The following is an 18,479-nucleotide window of genomic DNA, read 5'->3' on the forward strand; positions in this document are numbered from 1 at the left end:
AAGGAGTCCACCATCAAAACAGACCTGCTTTTTGCTCTCATGGTGAGCTCTCCTATGGTTTCTCCGTGTATTTCCTGTGTACCACCTCCCTTCCTCTGGACTGCAGAGTCCACTGATGTGTCTGGTCTATTCTGGCTTCAGACTCCTTGGGGGCTGGAGAGATGTTCAGGTACTTAAGAGTGTTTGCTGCTCTTCCAGTACCTGTGTCAAGTGGCTTACAACCACCCACAACTCCAGCTCAGGGGGCCCACACCCTCTTCTGGATACACACACACACACACACACACACACACACACACACACACATTTAAAAATTTATTTTTTTAAAGAAAGAGCTCCTTTGGTCTGTTTTTTTTTTTTTTTCTTTCTGGAAATAGAATGGAAAGGGGTTAGGATATTTAGGATGGCTTTAGAACTGGAATGCAGATGGGATTCGGAGAATCTGTGTAACTCGGGGAAAAATCTGGATCTCCATTGTTGATCTGATACAGGGGGATTATCATTCCATTTTCTGAAGTATGACGTTCCTGATACAAGAAGAAGGTGTTCTGTAAACCACAAGGAATCATCCAGGAGGGAGTGATCGCTCCTTCTGGCATTTCTTGTTTTATCTAGGCAGCTCTTAACAACTATACTACCCAACTACCCCACTCTTATCCAGGTCCAGGAAGGCATGCTCCATGAACCCAGCTTCTGGGTCACAGAGGGGAAGCTGTATCCCTCTTTGCTCTGCTGAAACCCTCAGCTTGCCCATGGATAGCCTCCATGATGGTTTCTTAAGATCCCCCCACCCACCCTCTGGGCATGTCTGATTTCCACTCAGCCCCTTAGGAAAAAAGTACTGGCTAGCAGCTAGTTCAGGGCTGAAGCCTTGGGGTACTGTGGTTGCCAGTTTGGGTCCTGCCATCAAGTCTTGACCTCGCTTCATGACCTTAGGCCAGTCTTGTAATGTGTGACAGCCTCAGTCTTCTCATCTGTGGGCTAGAGATAACACACCCACTGGGATCAAGAGATGATCACCATGTGATAATGACTGTAGTCTGGAAACGCAGGGAGCTTGGTTATGCAGCATGTAACACACTGTTACTCTCATGGGGATTGTTACTACTTCCCAAGAACTCTATGAGAAAGTTCAAGGTTTCCTGAGGCCAGAGTGCCATGTGTTAGGTCTGAGGAGAGAAACCCTGTAGAGTCCCCGCAGATGACCTACTTTTTCCTAGAGAGTCATTCAAGATAAATCCCATTTCTTATACCATGCTCCATATCTCCAGAAAATTGAACTAATACAAATAAAATCCTTGGACTAACTCCAAGTGGAGCCACTCACTCTTCCCCGAATAAGCCCCTGCCTCTGAGTATGTGTTCACACAAGTCCCACCATCCTGTTCCCAGCTGGCAGTTCTGGCCAGTGCTTACCTCTATCCTACCATCTTTGAAGAGTCACCCTTTCTGCCTGGAGCCATCCCATCCGATGGGGCTTCAGAAGGAGCTTCCAGTGGTACCACTGACTGAGCAGGGGAGAAGGAAGAACCAAGAAGAGGAAAGAGAAATTACCCAAGTCAGAGCACATTGACACCGAAGGATCTCTCCAGGTTCAGATCGGATTTTCACGAAGGGAAAATTTGGTCCAGTGTAAGAGTCCAAAGCAGCGGAATGCACTGGGGGAGGGGAGGGGCGCTTTAGCCAGGAAACATGCAAACTGAACTCATGGGGCTTTTGATATACAGTGTTCTCAAGGCCGTGATTAAAATCCATAAATAATGAGGAGCTAGATGTGAATGTGGAATAAACAATAGCATTCACTCAGGGCAAAACCTCACCAGTTGGGCAACTGTTGAATCCCAGACAACAGCGGAGACATTCAAGCTGTGCTGGGGGCTCACCTCCAGTCGGTCGCTCGGTCTAGAATTCCTTTATCCCTGCAGTGCCCACATGTGGTAACTGTATTCCTCCATGGGGCTCCTTGGGGACTGAGCCTATCTCCTGCCTGTCTTCATGTTTGATGTAGGCTCAGCCACAGAGCTCCTCTCCCTGCCTGTGTGATGGGCCACACCACTTGCTTCAGTTCTTTATATCCCAGAGAGCCTGTCTGAGGTCAGGATCAAGGCTGAGTCACTGGGCTTTGCCCGAGACCAGACTCTAAAGCAACTCAGCTGTCAGGTAAGCTGGAGGTCTCCCTGGGTGAAGATCTGCTGATAGAGGCTTTGCCCATACCCTGACCCCTTCTCATCTCACCTGTCTAACCCTGACAGGAAAGCCTTGGCAACCTACTGTGAGCTTACACTCTCTGCCAGCATAGGTCTCTATCCTGCCCTGAGGCCTGAGAGAGAGGCATGTGACTTTTGGAAAATATAAACCAACATGGCAATTTAGCCAACCCCACCTTACCTCAGGAAGCCAGATCTCCTGGCTTTCATACTCCGTCAGCGACATGACAGGAGAAGCTATAGAAAATGTTCAGTTTAAGAAACCAACAGTGGTCTGAGGAGATTCTGCCCCAGAGCCAAGGCTAACAGTGGTAGCACACCACTGGGATTTCAGTGCTTGAGAGGTGGAGACAGAAAGATCTCTGTGGCACACTGGGAGCCAAATTGGGGAGCTGCAGGACTGTGAGAGACACTGCCTCAGAAATAAAATGTGGGTGACACCTGAGAAACAAGACTCAGGTTGTCCCCTGGCCTCCACACACAGTCCCACGCCAGCACACACTTACCGATGCATGTGTACACGTATGTAAATACACGGAAGAAACCATTTTCATTTCTCCTTGCTGCATTTAAGATATAACAGAAAATTACATTTTTCATATTCTTTGTTTTTTTATTATTCACAGTAAGTCCCTTCCTCCACATTGTTATTAATCCCTTATAATCTGCAAGTTGTCCCCCTAGGTTTTCCAACCACATGTTGCTTAGCCTGTTCTCTGTCTTAGGGGGAGGGGAGAGGGACTTGTTTCCAAATTAACATGAAAACTGCACTCCAGTGTATAACTTGATAGCTATTATTTTTCTGACTCTAGAATTATTTTCTAAGGATAGAATTTTTAGGAATAGAATCAATGTGGCTGGCAAGGAAGCTACATGGTAGAGAGAGAACCGCCGACTATCCCAAGTTGTCTTAGAATTTCACATATGTCACACACACACACACACACACACACACACACACTAAAAGTAAAATAAAATATAAAATAAAGAAATTGAATTAATGAGTTAAAGAATAAGACCATTTTAAAGGTTCTTGGCCGGGCGGTGGTGGCGCACGCCTTTAATCCCAGCACTCGGGAGGCAGAGCCAAGCGGATCTCTGTGAGTTCAAGGCCAGCCTGGGCTACCAAGTGAGTTCCAGGAAAGGTGCAAAGCTATACAGGGAAACCCTGTCTTGAACCCTCACCACCCCCCCAAAAAGAACATTTTAAAGGTTCTTAATAAAACTGAGTTAAAGTTATAAAAGTAATTTTAACTAATTATGTGGCCACAGGCAATACACAACTATTCCAGTTCTACTGCAATACCTTCTACATTGATCATTATAATTATTTAACATTTGCTAAGTTAGAATACAGAAATATTATCTTGCTTTAAAAATTCTCTTTGTGCTTACTACTAATTGTATCTCCCCTTCTGTGTTTATACATGTATACTTTGTTGCTTTTGTTACTTGTTTTGTGTTTTTTGAGCAGGTCTCATATATCCCAGGCTGACCTTGAACTTAGTATGTGGCTGAAGATGACTTTGAACTTCCTATCCTCCGGCTTCCACTTTTCCAGTACTGAGAATGCAAGCATACAGCTCCCCACATGGTTTAATTGGGTACTGGGGGTCTAATCCAGGGCTAGCAGTCTACTAACTGAGCTACATTCCAGCCTCCTCTTTATGCATTTTGACAATGTTAGAATTTCAGCTCTATGGGTTTAGCTGCATTTGGGTTCTTGCATTTACAACTTGTCTCCTATTGTAACCTATTTGCTAATCTCTCTAGCATCATCAGATTCTATATTTATTTACCCTTTTACCAAAGTGTAGGAACCTGGGTAGCCTTTTATAATCACGGATTAAGAGAATATCATGTTCAGTTAGACGTTTGGGTTCTGTTACAGACCCTGGCTTTACTTTCATTTACTTGTTGTTTGGTTGGCTTTAAAAACTGGGTGACATTGACTTCCTTTATCCTCTTGGGAACCTCTCTTTTCTCAAGCAGCTCCCCACTCCCCCTGGTGCTGTCCAGGATGAGTCAGGTCAGCTTTCTCTTGCAAAGGACAGGAGAGTCTTTAGTTAAGTCTTACAGGTCACATGGTCTCTCAACCACTCAACTGTACTACTGTAGCATAAAACAGCACAGACAGTGACAGCATACAGAAATCAAGCCTGGCTACAGTCAATAAAGCTTTCTTTATGGATGTACTTATAAATCTGCATTTTACACGTGGTCACTTAAATATAGATAAATATAAGTAATGTGACATAGTATATAGAAAATGCTGTATATTATGACATAGGAATCATACACATACAATATATTAAACACAGTAGTATAATAATCAATGTATAATTATGTAACAAGTTTTGTTTCCATTTATGTATGTTACATAATAACATTTTTAATTTATATAATGTTATTTTTGTTCTTTTTTTAAAAAAACATTTTAAAAATGTGAAAACCATTCTTTATTGGCATGCTTATAAAAGCAAGCAGTGGACTCAATTTGGCCCATGGCTGTGGTTTGCCAAATGATTCTCTGTATCACCATCCAGCACAAGACCTAATGGGATGGTCAAAACACATTGGCATACAGAACAGCCATTGGCATTGTCTCTGATGTGGTGATGTAGTGAAAACAAGAGATGAAGAAGGTGATGTGACTTGCCCACATGTAGAGCCTATGAAGGAGGGAGCCGGGATCCTCATCAGCTCTCCAAGCAGTAAGTTTCAGTCATTTCCTCCCAAAGCAGAGGTTTCAGACCTGGGCAGTCCTTTCCTGTCATCAGAGCCCATTTCCAGACCTCTGAGTTCTCAATCCTCCTTTCCCAGACATTCTGACTCATCCTTGTCCAGAAACATGGTCAATTCTGCTTAGTGAAGTGGGGATGAACCCAGGCTTCCCATCAATGAGTCCATGGTCCTCCAAGCCCAAGGCACAGACTCAGATCAAGCCCCATGAATGCCACTTCTTCCATGGAGGTGTTTAGAGGTGCACAAAGAGGACTCAAACATTCTATAGATGCCCCCCAGACATCTTTAATCATTAATCTCTCTCATGATGTGACCCAAATCCTCCTTTTTGTGTGAGTCTGCTTTTGAGGGTTCGGGACTCTTGGAAGACAAGACAATAATAAATCACTACTCTTTAACCGAAGAGAGCTTATTGTAACAGGAGCTCGGGAGATCCAGAAGGCAACGTGAAAATGACAAGGTTGGCAGCAGAGTTTGTCCTGTCCCCCACTCATGTGACTTCCATGGGGAGAGGTCTAGTGTCTTAGCTGAAAAGGAGGATAATTAGCTTCAAGTGAGAAAGCATGTCTAAATGAATTTGATAAACCATAGACACCGATTAACAATGCCATTATAAGGCCTGTACAATTCCAAGTGCATCCTAACCTGAACCATGACTTCCTCGGCCCTACTCAGATGTGACATTTGTCACCCTCTACAGAACTCCAAGGTGGTCTCTGCAGACCTTTTCTTCCTCCATATTTTACTTTCTTTTCCATGTGATTATTAACTGGATTCTTTATGAATTCTCCCAGCACAGTGCAAATTCAAAGTGTATGGGGTTTGAAGTGATAAATGACAGGATGCTTTTGCAGGGGCTTGTGTGGGGGCTGGCAGCATATGCAGTGTAAGGCAGTGGCACCAGTAGCCTTGGCATGCCACCAAGGCTCAACCTACTCCGGGCACTTTGCACAGTTCTGGCATCATCAACATACTGCCTGACTGGACTCTAATGTCCCCTAAGGTTTCAGGTACATCCTTCAGCCAGCCTTCCTGAGGACACAGTCACCTAGACAAGAAGCCTTTCCTTAGATTCTGATCAAAACCTACATTGAATGAAAACTGGTCTCACATTACCTGATGCAACCTATCCATTTGGGTTATGGGGAAATGGGTTTAGACAGTAGAGCAGGATTGTTCTGGTGCCACAAAGCCCCAATGTAGAAAGACGACTTTGGTCCCACTCTGTAGCCAAGTATCATGTCACTTTGACAAAATCAACTTTGCTGAAAGCTGTTGAATTCTAGCATCAGAACTAGCATGTCAATAGCACTTTGCAGATCTGTCAGTCTGTGGATACGATCAACTCTCACAGACATGCTAACACACAGCAGACACTGTGGTAGTCTGCATTTTGTCTAGGAGGTAAGATAAGCTGAGGGGAACCAGGAAGTTTTTGAGTCTACACTGCTAATAAGGTATAGCTAGGATGCCAATTCAGGCCTTCTAGGTCTATCACACTTTCTCCATCAGTGCAGATTGCTCAAGTCTTCTCAGTAATGAGACAGCTAAATTTTGACCCATTGAGTAATATACATGAAAGCATGTTTGAGCTTGAAATGGTTTAATGGTTGTTTCCAAATATTTTGAAAATAGGAAACAGTACTAGTTATTTATTGCTAAGGAACAAACCACCCCAAATTCAGCAACTTATAATAACAAATGTAGATTCAGTGTGCAATTTAAGAGTTAGGAAGATGGGGATGCTTAGCTGAGAACATCTGACAGGCACTTCTCATGTGATGATTGGCTGTCATCATGGTTGCAGGCCTTACCTAAGGTTGGAGCCTCATCCAGGCTTTTCAATCCCTGGCTGTGGGTGTATAGAATGATTCTCATTGCCCCCAGGAGGGGATCTTTTTAATCTTCTCAAGTATTGTCCTGCTATGGCAGCTGAACAAGAAGAGAGACAGAGAGAGTCGGAGAGTACACCCGTGATGGGGCCATCATCTTTTTTCGTTGTTGTTGTTTGTTTTGCTTTGTTGTTTTTTCAAAATGGATTTTCCTTGTAGCTTTGGAGCCTGACCTGGAACTCGCTCTGTAGACCAGGCTGGCCTCAAACTCACAGAAATCTGCCTGTTTCTGCCTCTCGAGTGCTAGAATTAAAGGTATGCACCACCACTACCCAGCCCACCATTGTTTTATAACCTAGTTTTGGTTGGATGGATACATCACTTCCACAGTAGCTTACCTATTAGAGACATGCCACCCAGTCCATCCCACACTCAATAGGAACATAATACACAAGGGATATGAGCTCCAACAGATGCAGATGGTGAGTGTCATCATGGAGACTGCCATTGTGTAAATTCTTTATAATTTCATAATCTTCACTGACTCCCACAAGGTCAACAGTATAATTTTTGTATCTTCTTTTGGACAAAGTCACAAATTAAATTGTACAAAGAAAGATCTCTCAGATTTTCTTTCTTATACTCACAAATATGGCAGTATCCAGCCTAAAGAGCCTGGAGCCTCTAAAATACAATACTTCCTGATCTATTTCATTAATCACAGTAGTCTATGTGTTCTGATATTGTTTGGGCCCTAAGTGCTGCCCTACATGCCCATGGAGTAAAGGCTTGGTTCCCAGTTGGGGCAACTGGAAATTGGAGGAAATTTGAAGTTGGAAGTCTTCAGGTCATTGGGTGTGTGCCTTTGGGGGAATTGCTGGGAACTGCTCTCTTCTCATGTGAGGTGAGCAGTTTTATTCTGCATTGGTTCCTGGCTGCAGGGAACCTCACCAAAGTCACAGGGCCTATTGTCCATGAGCCAAAACCGACCTTTCTCTTTATAAGCTGATTATCTCAGGTGTTTGATGTAGTAATGGAAACCTGACTTCCTCATGTTCTCTGATAAAGCATCCTTGGAGATTTATTTAGTCAATTTTCATATAATGCTTATATGGAAAATGAATTACCTTCACCCACCACCTCCCTCAAATTCACCACCCAAGCTCTCAGGGGTTCAGAATTCACAGACTCAATCACAGCACAGGTTGGACATGAGATACAACTAATTCCAGCAGAAAAACACCAAGTTTTCTGTCTGTTACAGTCTATGCCTGCTACAGAAACAGGCCTTCCCGTTCAAAGGAATAATTTTAATGAATCTGTCACGACAATCTGCTGCATCCCCAGACCAATTAGAGACCTCTGTCTTCTCCTCAGTGCTGGTGCAAAGAGCCTGGGGGAATGGTGTTGAAATCTTAATTGTGTTAGCCTCACAACTCTTGATAACCTGAGTCTGGGGATAGATAACAGTCTATTGCATCTTTACTCACTTACGTAGTTAATACCAACAGGGTGTATGTGTGCCTTTGAGGGGATCATAGGACCCTGTTGGCCCCTCCAACCACTCCATCCAAGCCATGAGCTGTGCAGGTGTCTCTAACATGGACTCTTGGCTGTGGTGTATCTCACTGTTAGTATTCCTTACAGTTTCTGCGGAGGGCAGACTCAGGGTATACAATGGTAAATGGGAATGACATGACTTCTCATGCTGCTGCCTTTCTTTGTTGTTTTCTTCGCTGTTTTAACTTTTCAAAGAAGTTGTTTTTAACATTTGGGCAATTAGGTGTCCCTAGTTTTCATCCTTACAATTCTCAAACCTGGATTTTTAGTATAGGTCCTTGGGGTCCACTCTAGGCATACTCAGAAAACATGACTCAGGACCACAAACCTGTGTTTCTTAAAGCCCCACGGATGACAGGGACGTAGGTGACCCCGTGGGCCAGCGCTGGTGAGTCACCCGTTCACATTTCAGTTCTCTTCTGCCCCATCTCCTCTTCTCTCCCCAAGCCACAGTGATGGCTTCACCACTTCACAGAAACGGGCCTTGCTGACGTCACCAGGAACTCAGCTAGCTCAGTGCGTGCTTCATCTCACTCTCCCCCTTTGTGGCCAGAAACTGCAGACCACACCCTGCTTCTTGAAATCCCCCTCCCTGGGCTGTTGACAACACTCCCTTTCAGTTCTCCTGCCTCCAACCTTGCTCACTGAGACCCTTTCCTTCCCACTCAATAAGGGACAGCGTTGCTCAGTCACCCCAGCCTCATTCTCCAGGACTCTTGGCATGCATTAGTGTCTAACACTGCAAGGACACAGTGACATAGACAGTACTAAGAGGTGGCATGCAGCTGGCAAGGCCACTTTGTCCTAATGGAACCATCCCCAACTACATGCCAGACTTCTTGGGGCCCTAGACCGAACTTGTTTATTTTATGCCCTTATATTTCTGAGGACATGTTACTGGGAATATAAGATAACAGGTGGTCTTATTTTAAAATGCACTTGGGGGTCTTGTTCTTCAGTACACACACACACACACACACACACACACACATACACACACACACACACACCCCTGAGAGGGAACTGAAGGCCATGGTGCTCCCTACGGAGGCAGGAACCAGACTTTTAAAGAGGTCACCAAATCAGAATGGCCTTCTGCAAAGATGAGTGTTGATCCTGACGGGGACAGCAGTTAGTGACTGGAGACTGTGTGGAGGAGAGGGGCAGAGGAGGACAGGAGTGGCGTGACACTCCGTGTGTAATTTTCATTACATAGATATATAGTGTGTGTGTTTGTGTTACACTTACCACACAGACGTGTATTAAACAGCAGCCTGCCTCATGTGGTTCTGATGAATGAACACAAGTGAGACACTGAGCACTCTACCCGGCAAGGGCACGCTGATATTAAATTCTTTCTCCTCTCTTCACACTCCTTTCTTAAGCAAATGTAAATCTTTCATTTGGGCTTTCTTTTTTGTTTCGGCTTGGCTTGTGGGTTTTTTGGAGTCCCTGAACTTGAATATCCTTATTCCACAGACCCAGCATGTATAGTAGGTCTCACTTAAAAACATCCATGTGTGACTTTCACTATATTGAGAGGCCCAAAATGTACTTATGTACAACTGCTAATTAATAATTTCTTCCTTGTTCTGAGTGAAAATCTGCTCAGATCTCCAACTCAAAGCTCAGATTTCCCCCATTTAGGATGTTGAATTGTATCTACACCAATATTTTTCATTAATAGGTCATAAAATCAATTTTGGAGTTATATCCCGCATTGTACCTAATGATATTTTAAGAAGACAGGACAGAGCAGAATGAGGGTTCCTAGCGTGACAGGGGAATGGGTATCCTTTTCCAAAGCTGTGCTAGTTTATAGATTTATATAAACCTATACAGTGCTGATGTAAAACGTGCTTCTTGGTTTTGGTTGTTATTGGAAAATGTGGACAACCTGAATTTTCTCAGGTATTTGTCATGGATCCCCGTATGTTCTGTTTCCACATTCGGTGTCCAAGTCTCCAGCCTTGACAGCTCCAAGCACCACCCCACCACACCCAATACCCATCCTGTCACAGATTCTATGGGCTGTGGAAGTAGCATTCCCTTTGTTTGATGGTAAAGAAATCCAAGCCTAGTGAAACAGTAAGAAACTCCTTGAAGCGTTTCAAACAGTTGCCGTATAAGTACAATGTTACATTTGAATGCTCACCAGATCACCTGCAATGTGATGCAGCTAACAACGATCGTAGCTCTGACATGAGTGTCACTTGAGTTCAAGACTCCCGTGTCCCTTACCCCAGTCACCCAGTGATGGGGCAGTAGTCCCACTTTCCAGTGAGAACATGCCTCATGTCCAGGACCACACAGTTAGCAGCGACTACATCTAGGATGTGAGATCTACTCCTTTCTTTTCTACTCTCTAAATTTTTGAAGGGGTTCCAGGGTACTAACAACATTCATTCCAACTATCCTGCTATACCCAAGATGGCACTGGCTAGCCTATAATTCCAGGATGAGATGGGTTCTCCTTTAAAACAGACAACAACCTTGAGCCAAGTTGTAAACATTGTTTACATCCAGCTTGGAGAACAGCCGAGTCTGCGGTCAGTGTGCCAAGGAATATATGAGAAAATCAGGCGGCCTTAATCTCTGTAGCATGCGGGAGGAAATAAAGATGACCTCGACTGATAGTTGCCTTGATATGTCTGCAGAGGATTAAGTCTGGCAGGAACAGAAATGGCTGGAGAGCCAAAGTGAAGAAAGCTCACCGAGGTATGGCCTTCCCGGCTTAAACTTCTAATCTCTAAGGACCAGAGTGACTTCGTAAGGAATTCAAGAAGAACACAGTTCATTCAACATATAATAGGATCCTCAAATCCTAAGAACATTTTCCTGAGGCCAGAAAAAGGAAAGAAGTGGGCTGGTGCCCACTGGGGTGACTGGAGTCTCAGGCAGACGGAGCAAGTGGTACTTTGATAACAGCCCCACAAAGTATTACGGGGTTGATGACATTTGCCAGTGTTGACACCTGTCCAAAGTCATCCTCTAAATGGAGGGCTTAATAGATAGGGAGCAAACAGCTAGACATATCCACACATCCACTCAAAGGGGCTGACTGGCAAAGCCAAATACAGAAATAAATGGAGCTTAATCTCCGGAGTTTCAACTTCACTGCTGGGTTTTCGAGGTGGCACATGCCCCATCTCCCCGATTGTGCCCCTTCCTCAGGAGGTTTGTCTTTGGATAATAAGCTCTCCTTGTATTTGCAAAAGTGGACTTCCGATGGACTCTGCAAGGTGCAATCCAAACATGGAGGAAGTAAGACACCCAAAAGTCAAAGGTGGGTGGGAGGAGGGTTTCTTTTCCCCCAGATCTCTCGGGAGTGCAATCCATTCAATGTGCTCTCGAGTTCTGGTTTCGTTTCCTGTTTTCTATAGTGAGAGATGAAGATGGAATATGTCGATGTTGATGTATCAGAGAAATGATGAATTCCAGGCTAACACACGGCGACATCTGCTTGGAAACGAGATGGAAGAAATTAAGATGCTTACCATGATTATCTCTCACCGAGCAAATTTATAGTATCTCTGGTCTCAAGGGCAGAAATTCCAGACAGATTAGCTTCTCATCTCCTAGGTAACTCTCTGAACTGCATAGCTATAGAAATTCATTGCTTAAACACTGGGTGTCCTTATTAGGGAAATATCTTAAATTCTATGCCAACAAAGAAACCCATTGACTGCAGAGCAATAGTCATGAAAATATTTATGATGTGGATTAAAAACAGGTGCTCCAAACAGAACAAAAGCTGGGGTTATTCGCCACCGGACTAACTGGAGAAATATTATTTACATCTAGCACAGTGCAGTTTTGGCTTTTAGTAAATATTTTTCCTGAGTTCTGTGCCCTCGTGTTCTTGAAATAGCAAATTTGTTTAAGTACCAAAGGGATTTGACCAACATGGGCAGAACTATACAAATAATAGGTGTTAGAGCCATAACATTACCTACATTCTGTGCAATCATAAATTATTCAGTTATACCCAGTCCCTGCTATGTGCCTCTATTCAGAAGTAAAAGCACAAAGGAAAATTCAATATGACCCCTGCCTCGCACAAAATTTGTTTTATTTATTCCTCGCCGGCTTCATAGAAGCCGTATAGGCATTTGTACGTCTGAGGTCACAGATGAAGAGCCTGAAGCTGCCTAAGGTCAGACACCAGGAAGCACCAACGTCAAGATTAATACTTGGGCCTTATAGCAAGTGTTCTGTCAAGTCCCTCATCGGCTGATACAATTGGGAAGAGTCCAAGAAGACATGTGAGTGACTCAATGACAGTGTGGAAGGGCCACTGAAGGTGGAGGACCTATCTTCTAGTCATACCATCTCCTCACTGTCTGCTTTCATTTTCTCTGCGGATGTGCAGCGCCATGCAGAGTTAGCTATGCTGTCCATTGGAACCGAGGGATGCCTGGCAGGAATTACCAGAATGCCCATTGAGAAACTCTCCTCATCGTGTTTGGAAATGATCTGACTGGGAAAAAGAGCTTGGGCCTTCTGGAAGCAGCTTCTCTCAAAACTTTAGTAACAGGAGTTGTAAAATGTTCCCAAAATATTGCTTGGCATGCAAATCTCTTTCAATGCAAATGAAGCATTGATAAAAAGAAATTTGTTAAGAGAGACAGGAGTTGGGGGCAGGTTGTGAAGCTTGGAGCCTCTTGGCTGTTAAGGGAGGGCAGTTGCCACAGGAACCTGGGCCTAGGGGAAGAATCTGTGGGGGATGGCCCTTCATAGCCAACACAGGACAAAGAGGACCTCCACACCCATCAAAGGTACAGTTAATTTAATCTTTTTATGTTGGCAGAATCAATATATGACTGTTCTATAATAATCACAACAAAATGCAAGTAATTTGGAGTCTGAGAGCCTTGATTTGAGAATTCCCTCTCCTGGTAGTTGTGTGACCTTGGGTGAGCCCAGCCACTGGGCTTCTCTGATGTCTCCTCCAAAATGAAGATAGCCAACTACCTCCAGGAGATGTATGATGATGGACTGAAAGCAGCCATTGAGCTGTAAGATATCATGTGAACCCAACTTCCTCCTGCTTAGTTACATTAAAAAAATTGAGCACAGTGCCACCCCTCTGCCTAAGGAAACCAGGAATCTGCTCCAGTCACACCCACTCTTTGGAAGTCCTATGAATGAGCATTCAGGAAATGCAGCCTGTGGGATCAGTTCTGTTATTCTCTGGGTTGGGAAACCAAGGTCTATATGGGTAGTCTGACAAGCACTTTGACACCAGAAAGGCCACACAACAACTATAAGGGTGCCCAACAGGATCCTGAAGCTCAGTTCTTAATCTTTCCTGATTACAGCTTGCCCATCCATGAGTTTATCTCATCTCAGTAAATAGCAATACCACCCAAGTACTCATATCGAAATGTCTGTGTATTGTGGGGGAGGGGTTTGTCTTTGACTCATGTTTCATTCCCTGCCTCTTCCCTTCAACACTTACATACAATCTATTGCTTCAGGTAACTTCACTACTGTTTAAACATGCTTCACACTTTTTCCACTATTCACAGTATCCCCTGTCAGGAATACTGCCAAAGGGTCTTCTTCACTGTCTGTTTTTCCCCACTCTTGCCTATTAGTAGGCCATTCTCCCTACAGCAACTAGAACGATTATTTAAAGACTCAGGTCAGAGCACCACAATGACACTGAATGGCTTCCTGTCACATACAGAATACATTCCAAGCTCTATGGAGTCCCACAAACTCTCAGCTGCATTTTGCTGCACCTCGGCCTCTCTGGTTCTGTAACATACCAGTTATTTTCATGCTTCAGGAAATGTGTATTTCTCATCCCCCTTGTGGACCATTTGTACCCCAGAGAGTCATGTGCTTTGCAACCTAACCCAAGATTCTGTTCAGAAAGCACTTCCTCAGATAGACCTTTTGCCATTCCCTCTGTGGCTATTTTTCACACCACTTACACCACCCATCATATGTCATGCCTTGTGATGTCATACCATATTACACTATCATGCTCTGATGTCATGCCACGATGTGTGAGCCTTTGATTGTTTCCAATTGGGTATTTTTTGTGTCTCAGAATATTTGCAGGCACATGATGAGTTAAATATCTTAGGGGTGGAACTCAATTCTAAACACAGATTTAACATATGCACCCAGCACTCATTGACTGAAGGTTATATCACACACTTTTTTAGTGTTCCATGTATTTTGATTGAGACTCCTTACTGGTAGATGTGTGGAATCTTCCAAATTGTAGCATCACAATGATACATAAGATATTTTAGATTTTGGAACATATTGGAATCTGGGGTTAGTAATTCTCAAACTATCTGTTCTTGTATCTCTCTCTTAACTGGAATGTAAGTCCCAGAAGGCAATAGGCATGGGACATACTTTTTCCTACTTTGGTCAATGTTATGATCAGAGGTTCAGAGGAGACCACACGAGAACAAAATATGTGGCTGGGCTGAGCTGAGGAATACAGCTTCCTTTGGACTTTGGTACATTTAGGACAGAAGCTACCTTGACCATTAGAGCTTCTGGAGTCTAATGGGGACCCCATAGAAAAATGATGAAGTCCTGAGCTAAAACCCAGTTCTTCTAGATCTTATTCATCAAGGAGGTCCTATATGGTCTTGTATTTGGTATACACCTGTGAAGGTTGTTCAACAACCACACAGAGCAGAAGCTTCCACTGCCATTGCCTATGTTGTTGGTGTGACGTTTATTGAGGGTCCACTCCATGTTTGTGCTCATTACCATGCAAGCTTTATACCATTTGTGTTCAGATAGAAGAACTCATTTCTGGGCTTGGCATGGTGTGCACTTTCTTTAATCCTAGCATTCAGGAAGCTGAGGCAAGGGCTACAAAGAGACACCACCATGTGGTGGTATTGTGTTCCCTAAAATATTGTGCACCCTAATAAACTTATCTGGGGTCAGAGAACAGAACAGCCACTAGATACAGAGGCCAGAAAATGGTGGCACACATGCCTTTAATCCTATCACTTGGGAGGCAGAGATCCATCCAGATCTCTGAGTTTAAAGCCACACTGGAAACAGCCAGGCATGGTGACTCATGCCTTTAATTCCAGGAAGTGAGCCTTTAATCCCAGGAAGTGATGGCAGAAAGGTATATAAGGTGTGAGTACCAGGAACTAGAGCTGGTTAAGCTTTTAGGCTTTGAGCAGCACAGTTCAGCTGAGACCCATTCTGGATGAGGACTCAGAGGATTCCAGTCTGAGGAAACAGGATCAGCTGAGAAATTGGTGAGGTGAGGTGGCTGTGGCTTATTCTGCTTCTCTGATATTCCAGTATTCACCCCATACCTGGCTCCAGGTTTGTTTTTATTAATAAGACCTGTTAAGATTCCTGCTACAACCCCATCTCAAAACAAACAAACAACAAACAAACAAACAATGAACAAAAACATAATGAAAAGCCAAACCAAATCAAACAAAAAAATAAAATATCATTTCTATTCTGTAGATGAAACAAAAGCTCACAGGAACTATGTAACTCGCTTCAAGTTAGACATTTAGAAAATGGAGAAATTGAGATTGGAACCAACCTCTAACTAATACTAGCTCCTAGTATTAATTTCAATGGAACAGGTTGCTCCTCAATCAGCCCCCAGGTAAATTGGGCCTCTGAGCTTTTTTCTTCTGTATGAACAGATAGCTAGCAGCTAGAGCTGGTAAGCCAGAACACAGCCTGGAGCACCATGGTCATTCCAAGGACTCTCTGTTATCTGTATTATCTGGTACCCAGGAGGATGTGTGAGACATGATCTTCCCTTACACCTCTGAGGATGCTGGGCTGTGACTCAGCTTCCAGCCTGTAGGCCCAGCCTAAGCTGTAACCATGGAACTCACCGACAGAAAAGGTGACCTTAGGCTGGATTAATGATGTGAAACTATTTCAAGTTTCTGTTCCCATGAACTGACTACCTTTGCTTTACACCCATTCTCGTGAAAGTTCTAGTTATGAAGGCCCATTGCCAGCAAAGGGTTTGTAAATATCCTCCAATGGGGCTCTTCTGGGCTAAAGACAATGTCTTGACCCAGAGTCCTAGCAAGTCCTTTTCTGAGGCCCGCAGAGGAAATAACAAATGTTTGTGCCACACACCTCAAAAGGGAGTGAGTTCCTAGTGAGAGTCAGGCTGGCTACTGTTCCCTTTGTGGTTCTCAGATCTCGGTGATACTCTTTACCAAAGACTGGATGAGTAAACGTTCTTAATAAGTATATTAGCTACCTTTGCAGTGCTGTGACCAGAGTGGCATCCAGAAACAACTTAGGGAGAAGGGATGAATTAGGCACGTGACCTCCGTCCATCATGGAATGGGAGGCGTGGTGTTTAAGGTGGCGGGACAGTGTGCTGAAACCTTCCCATGTCACTGGGCCCCTCCTCTAGAGGTGTTCAGACTCCCTTAGTACACCAACACTCAATGAGTGTTCAGAACATAAGCTGTGGGGGACATTTAGGATCCCAGCCACAGTACCTAAAACCACACACCTCACACAAACATCACTTCCCATGATCCCATATGCTATCTGCCTATGCTCGGCATGAGACTTACCAGCAACCAAAGTCATTCATCTCTCCAGAGCATGCTGAGAGAAAAAGCTATTTTGCTGCAGATTCTTTCTTTCTTTGACATTCACACTCCAACAAGGATCGTCTCTTCTGGGCCTAATTTGACTTTTTTTATGTGCCAAGAGGAAACTCTCTCTGTGAAGGGCAGGCACACAGATATCTGAAGAGGCCTTTATGAGGCACTTTATAATTTCCTTGAATTTCCTAGAATGTTTGCAGAATAATGTGTATTGATTAGCTGTCTCTTGCAAACTGCTTAAAGTTCTTCTAGCTTTTGATTTTTTTTTTTTTTTGAGGGGAATTAACAGTGAAGAGGAAAAGGACACACCAACTCAACCATGTTTTCTAACTTAAAGAGGGAGGCCAAAGGGTCCTTGAAGGAGAACTGAGTCCACACAAGAACAGGGAACATAAAAATGCATATTCCTGATGCTTTTGGAATTAGGACCACAGAAATGCGAGGCGCAAGAGGGACTCCCGAAAGATTTGTTCCAGTTTGAACCGGACACGAGCATGACTAGGCAGTGACTTTGGGTGTCTACAGCTGAGACCAAGAACTCATGACCTTCAGCTGCCCAGCACATAAGGAAATGAAGATCTGGGCAGACCACAGAGTCACTCTGTGCCATTTAGTATGCAAAGCATGTGGTGCAGCCAGGCTGACGTTCTACTATAGCTAAGTCTACATTCAATCAGTGACGTGCCACCGAAACAATACAAGTGCATGGCTGTAACACAGTGAGACAGCAGAACAAAGTCATCTGCACTGTTTGCATTTTCTTTTGCTTTGGAGCCCTGAATGCAGGGCTCTCACCTCTCACAGTCTCAGACCTCACAGGGTCACTCAGGGGATCAGTTTCTCCATCCCAGACCTACTGGTGGCACATCAGTATACCATGACACAGGCATAAAGCTCTGCTATGGAAAGGACATTGACTTTAGAGACATAATCTCTTAATTGAATATTAAAAATTTGATTTTAGTTTTTAATTATGTTGTATGCATATGTATCTGTGTGTGGGTATGTACATGAGAGTGTGGTACCATGGAGGCCAGCAGGAGACATTGGATCCCCTGATGCTGGAGTGGTTGTGAGGTATCTCTCATGGGTGTTTAGAACCAAACTTGGGTCTTCTGCAATAAAGGGCAATATGTGCTCTTAACTGTTGAGACATTTCTCTTACCTCCTCGACTACATTCTTGATTGTTGCTACCAGCCTTGTGGCTTTGCCAGACCACATTTTAAATTTTTTCATAAGTGTGGGTATTTTCCTGAATGTGTGTGCCCATGTGTGTGTGCCCGTGTGCCCGTGTGCCCAAGTGCCCATGTGCCATAGGCATATGTGGTGCCCATGGAGGCCAGAAGAAGGTGTTGGATTCCCAAGAACTGGAGTTACAGATTGTTATGACCCATCACATGGGTACTGGGGACAGAGACCACTTCTTACACAAGTCCAGTAAGTGTTCTTAACCATCACCCCATCTTTCTAGCCCCCACCTTTTCAGAGTTCGATTGGTATCATATTCATTATATTTTCTTGTGCTGTGATACAA

Source organism: Onychomys torridus, chromosome 2, assembly GCF_903995425.1.
Source record: "Onychomys torridus chromosome 2, mOncTor1.1, whole genome shotgun sequence".
Taxonomy (NCBI): Eukaryota; Metazoa; Chordata; class Mammalia; order Rodentia; family Cricetidae; genus Onychomys; species Onychomys torridus.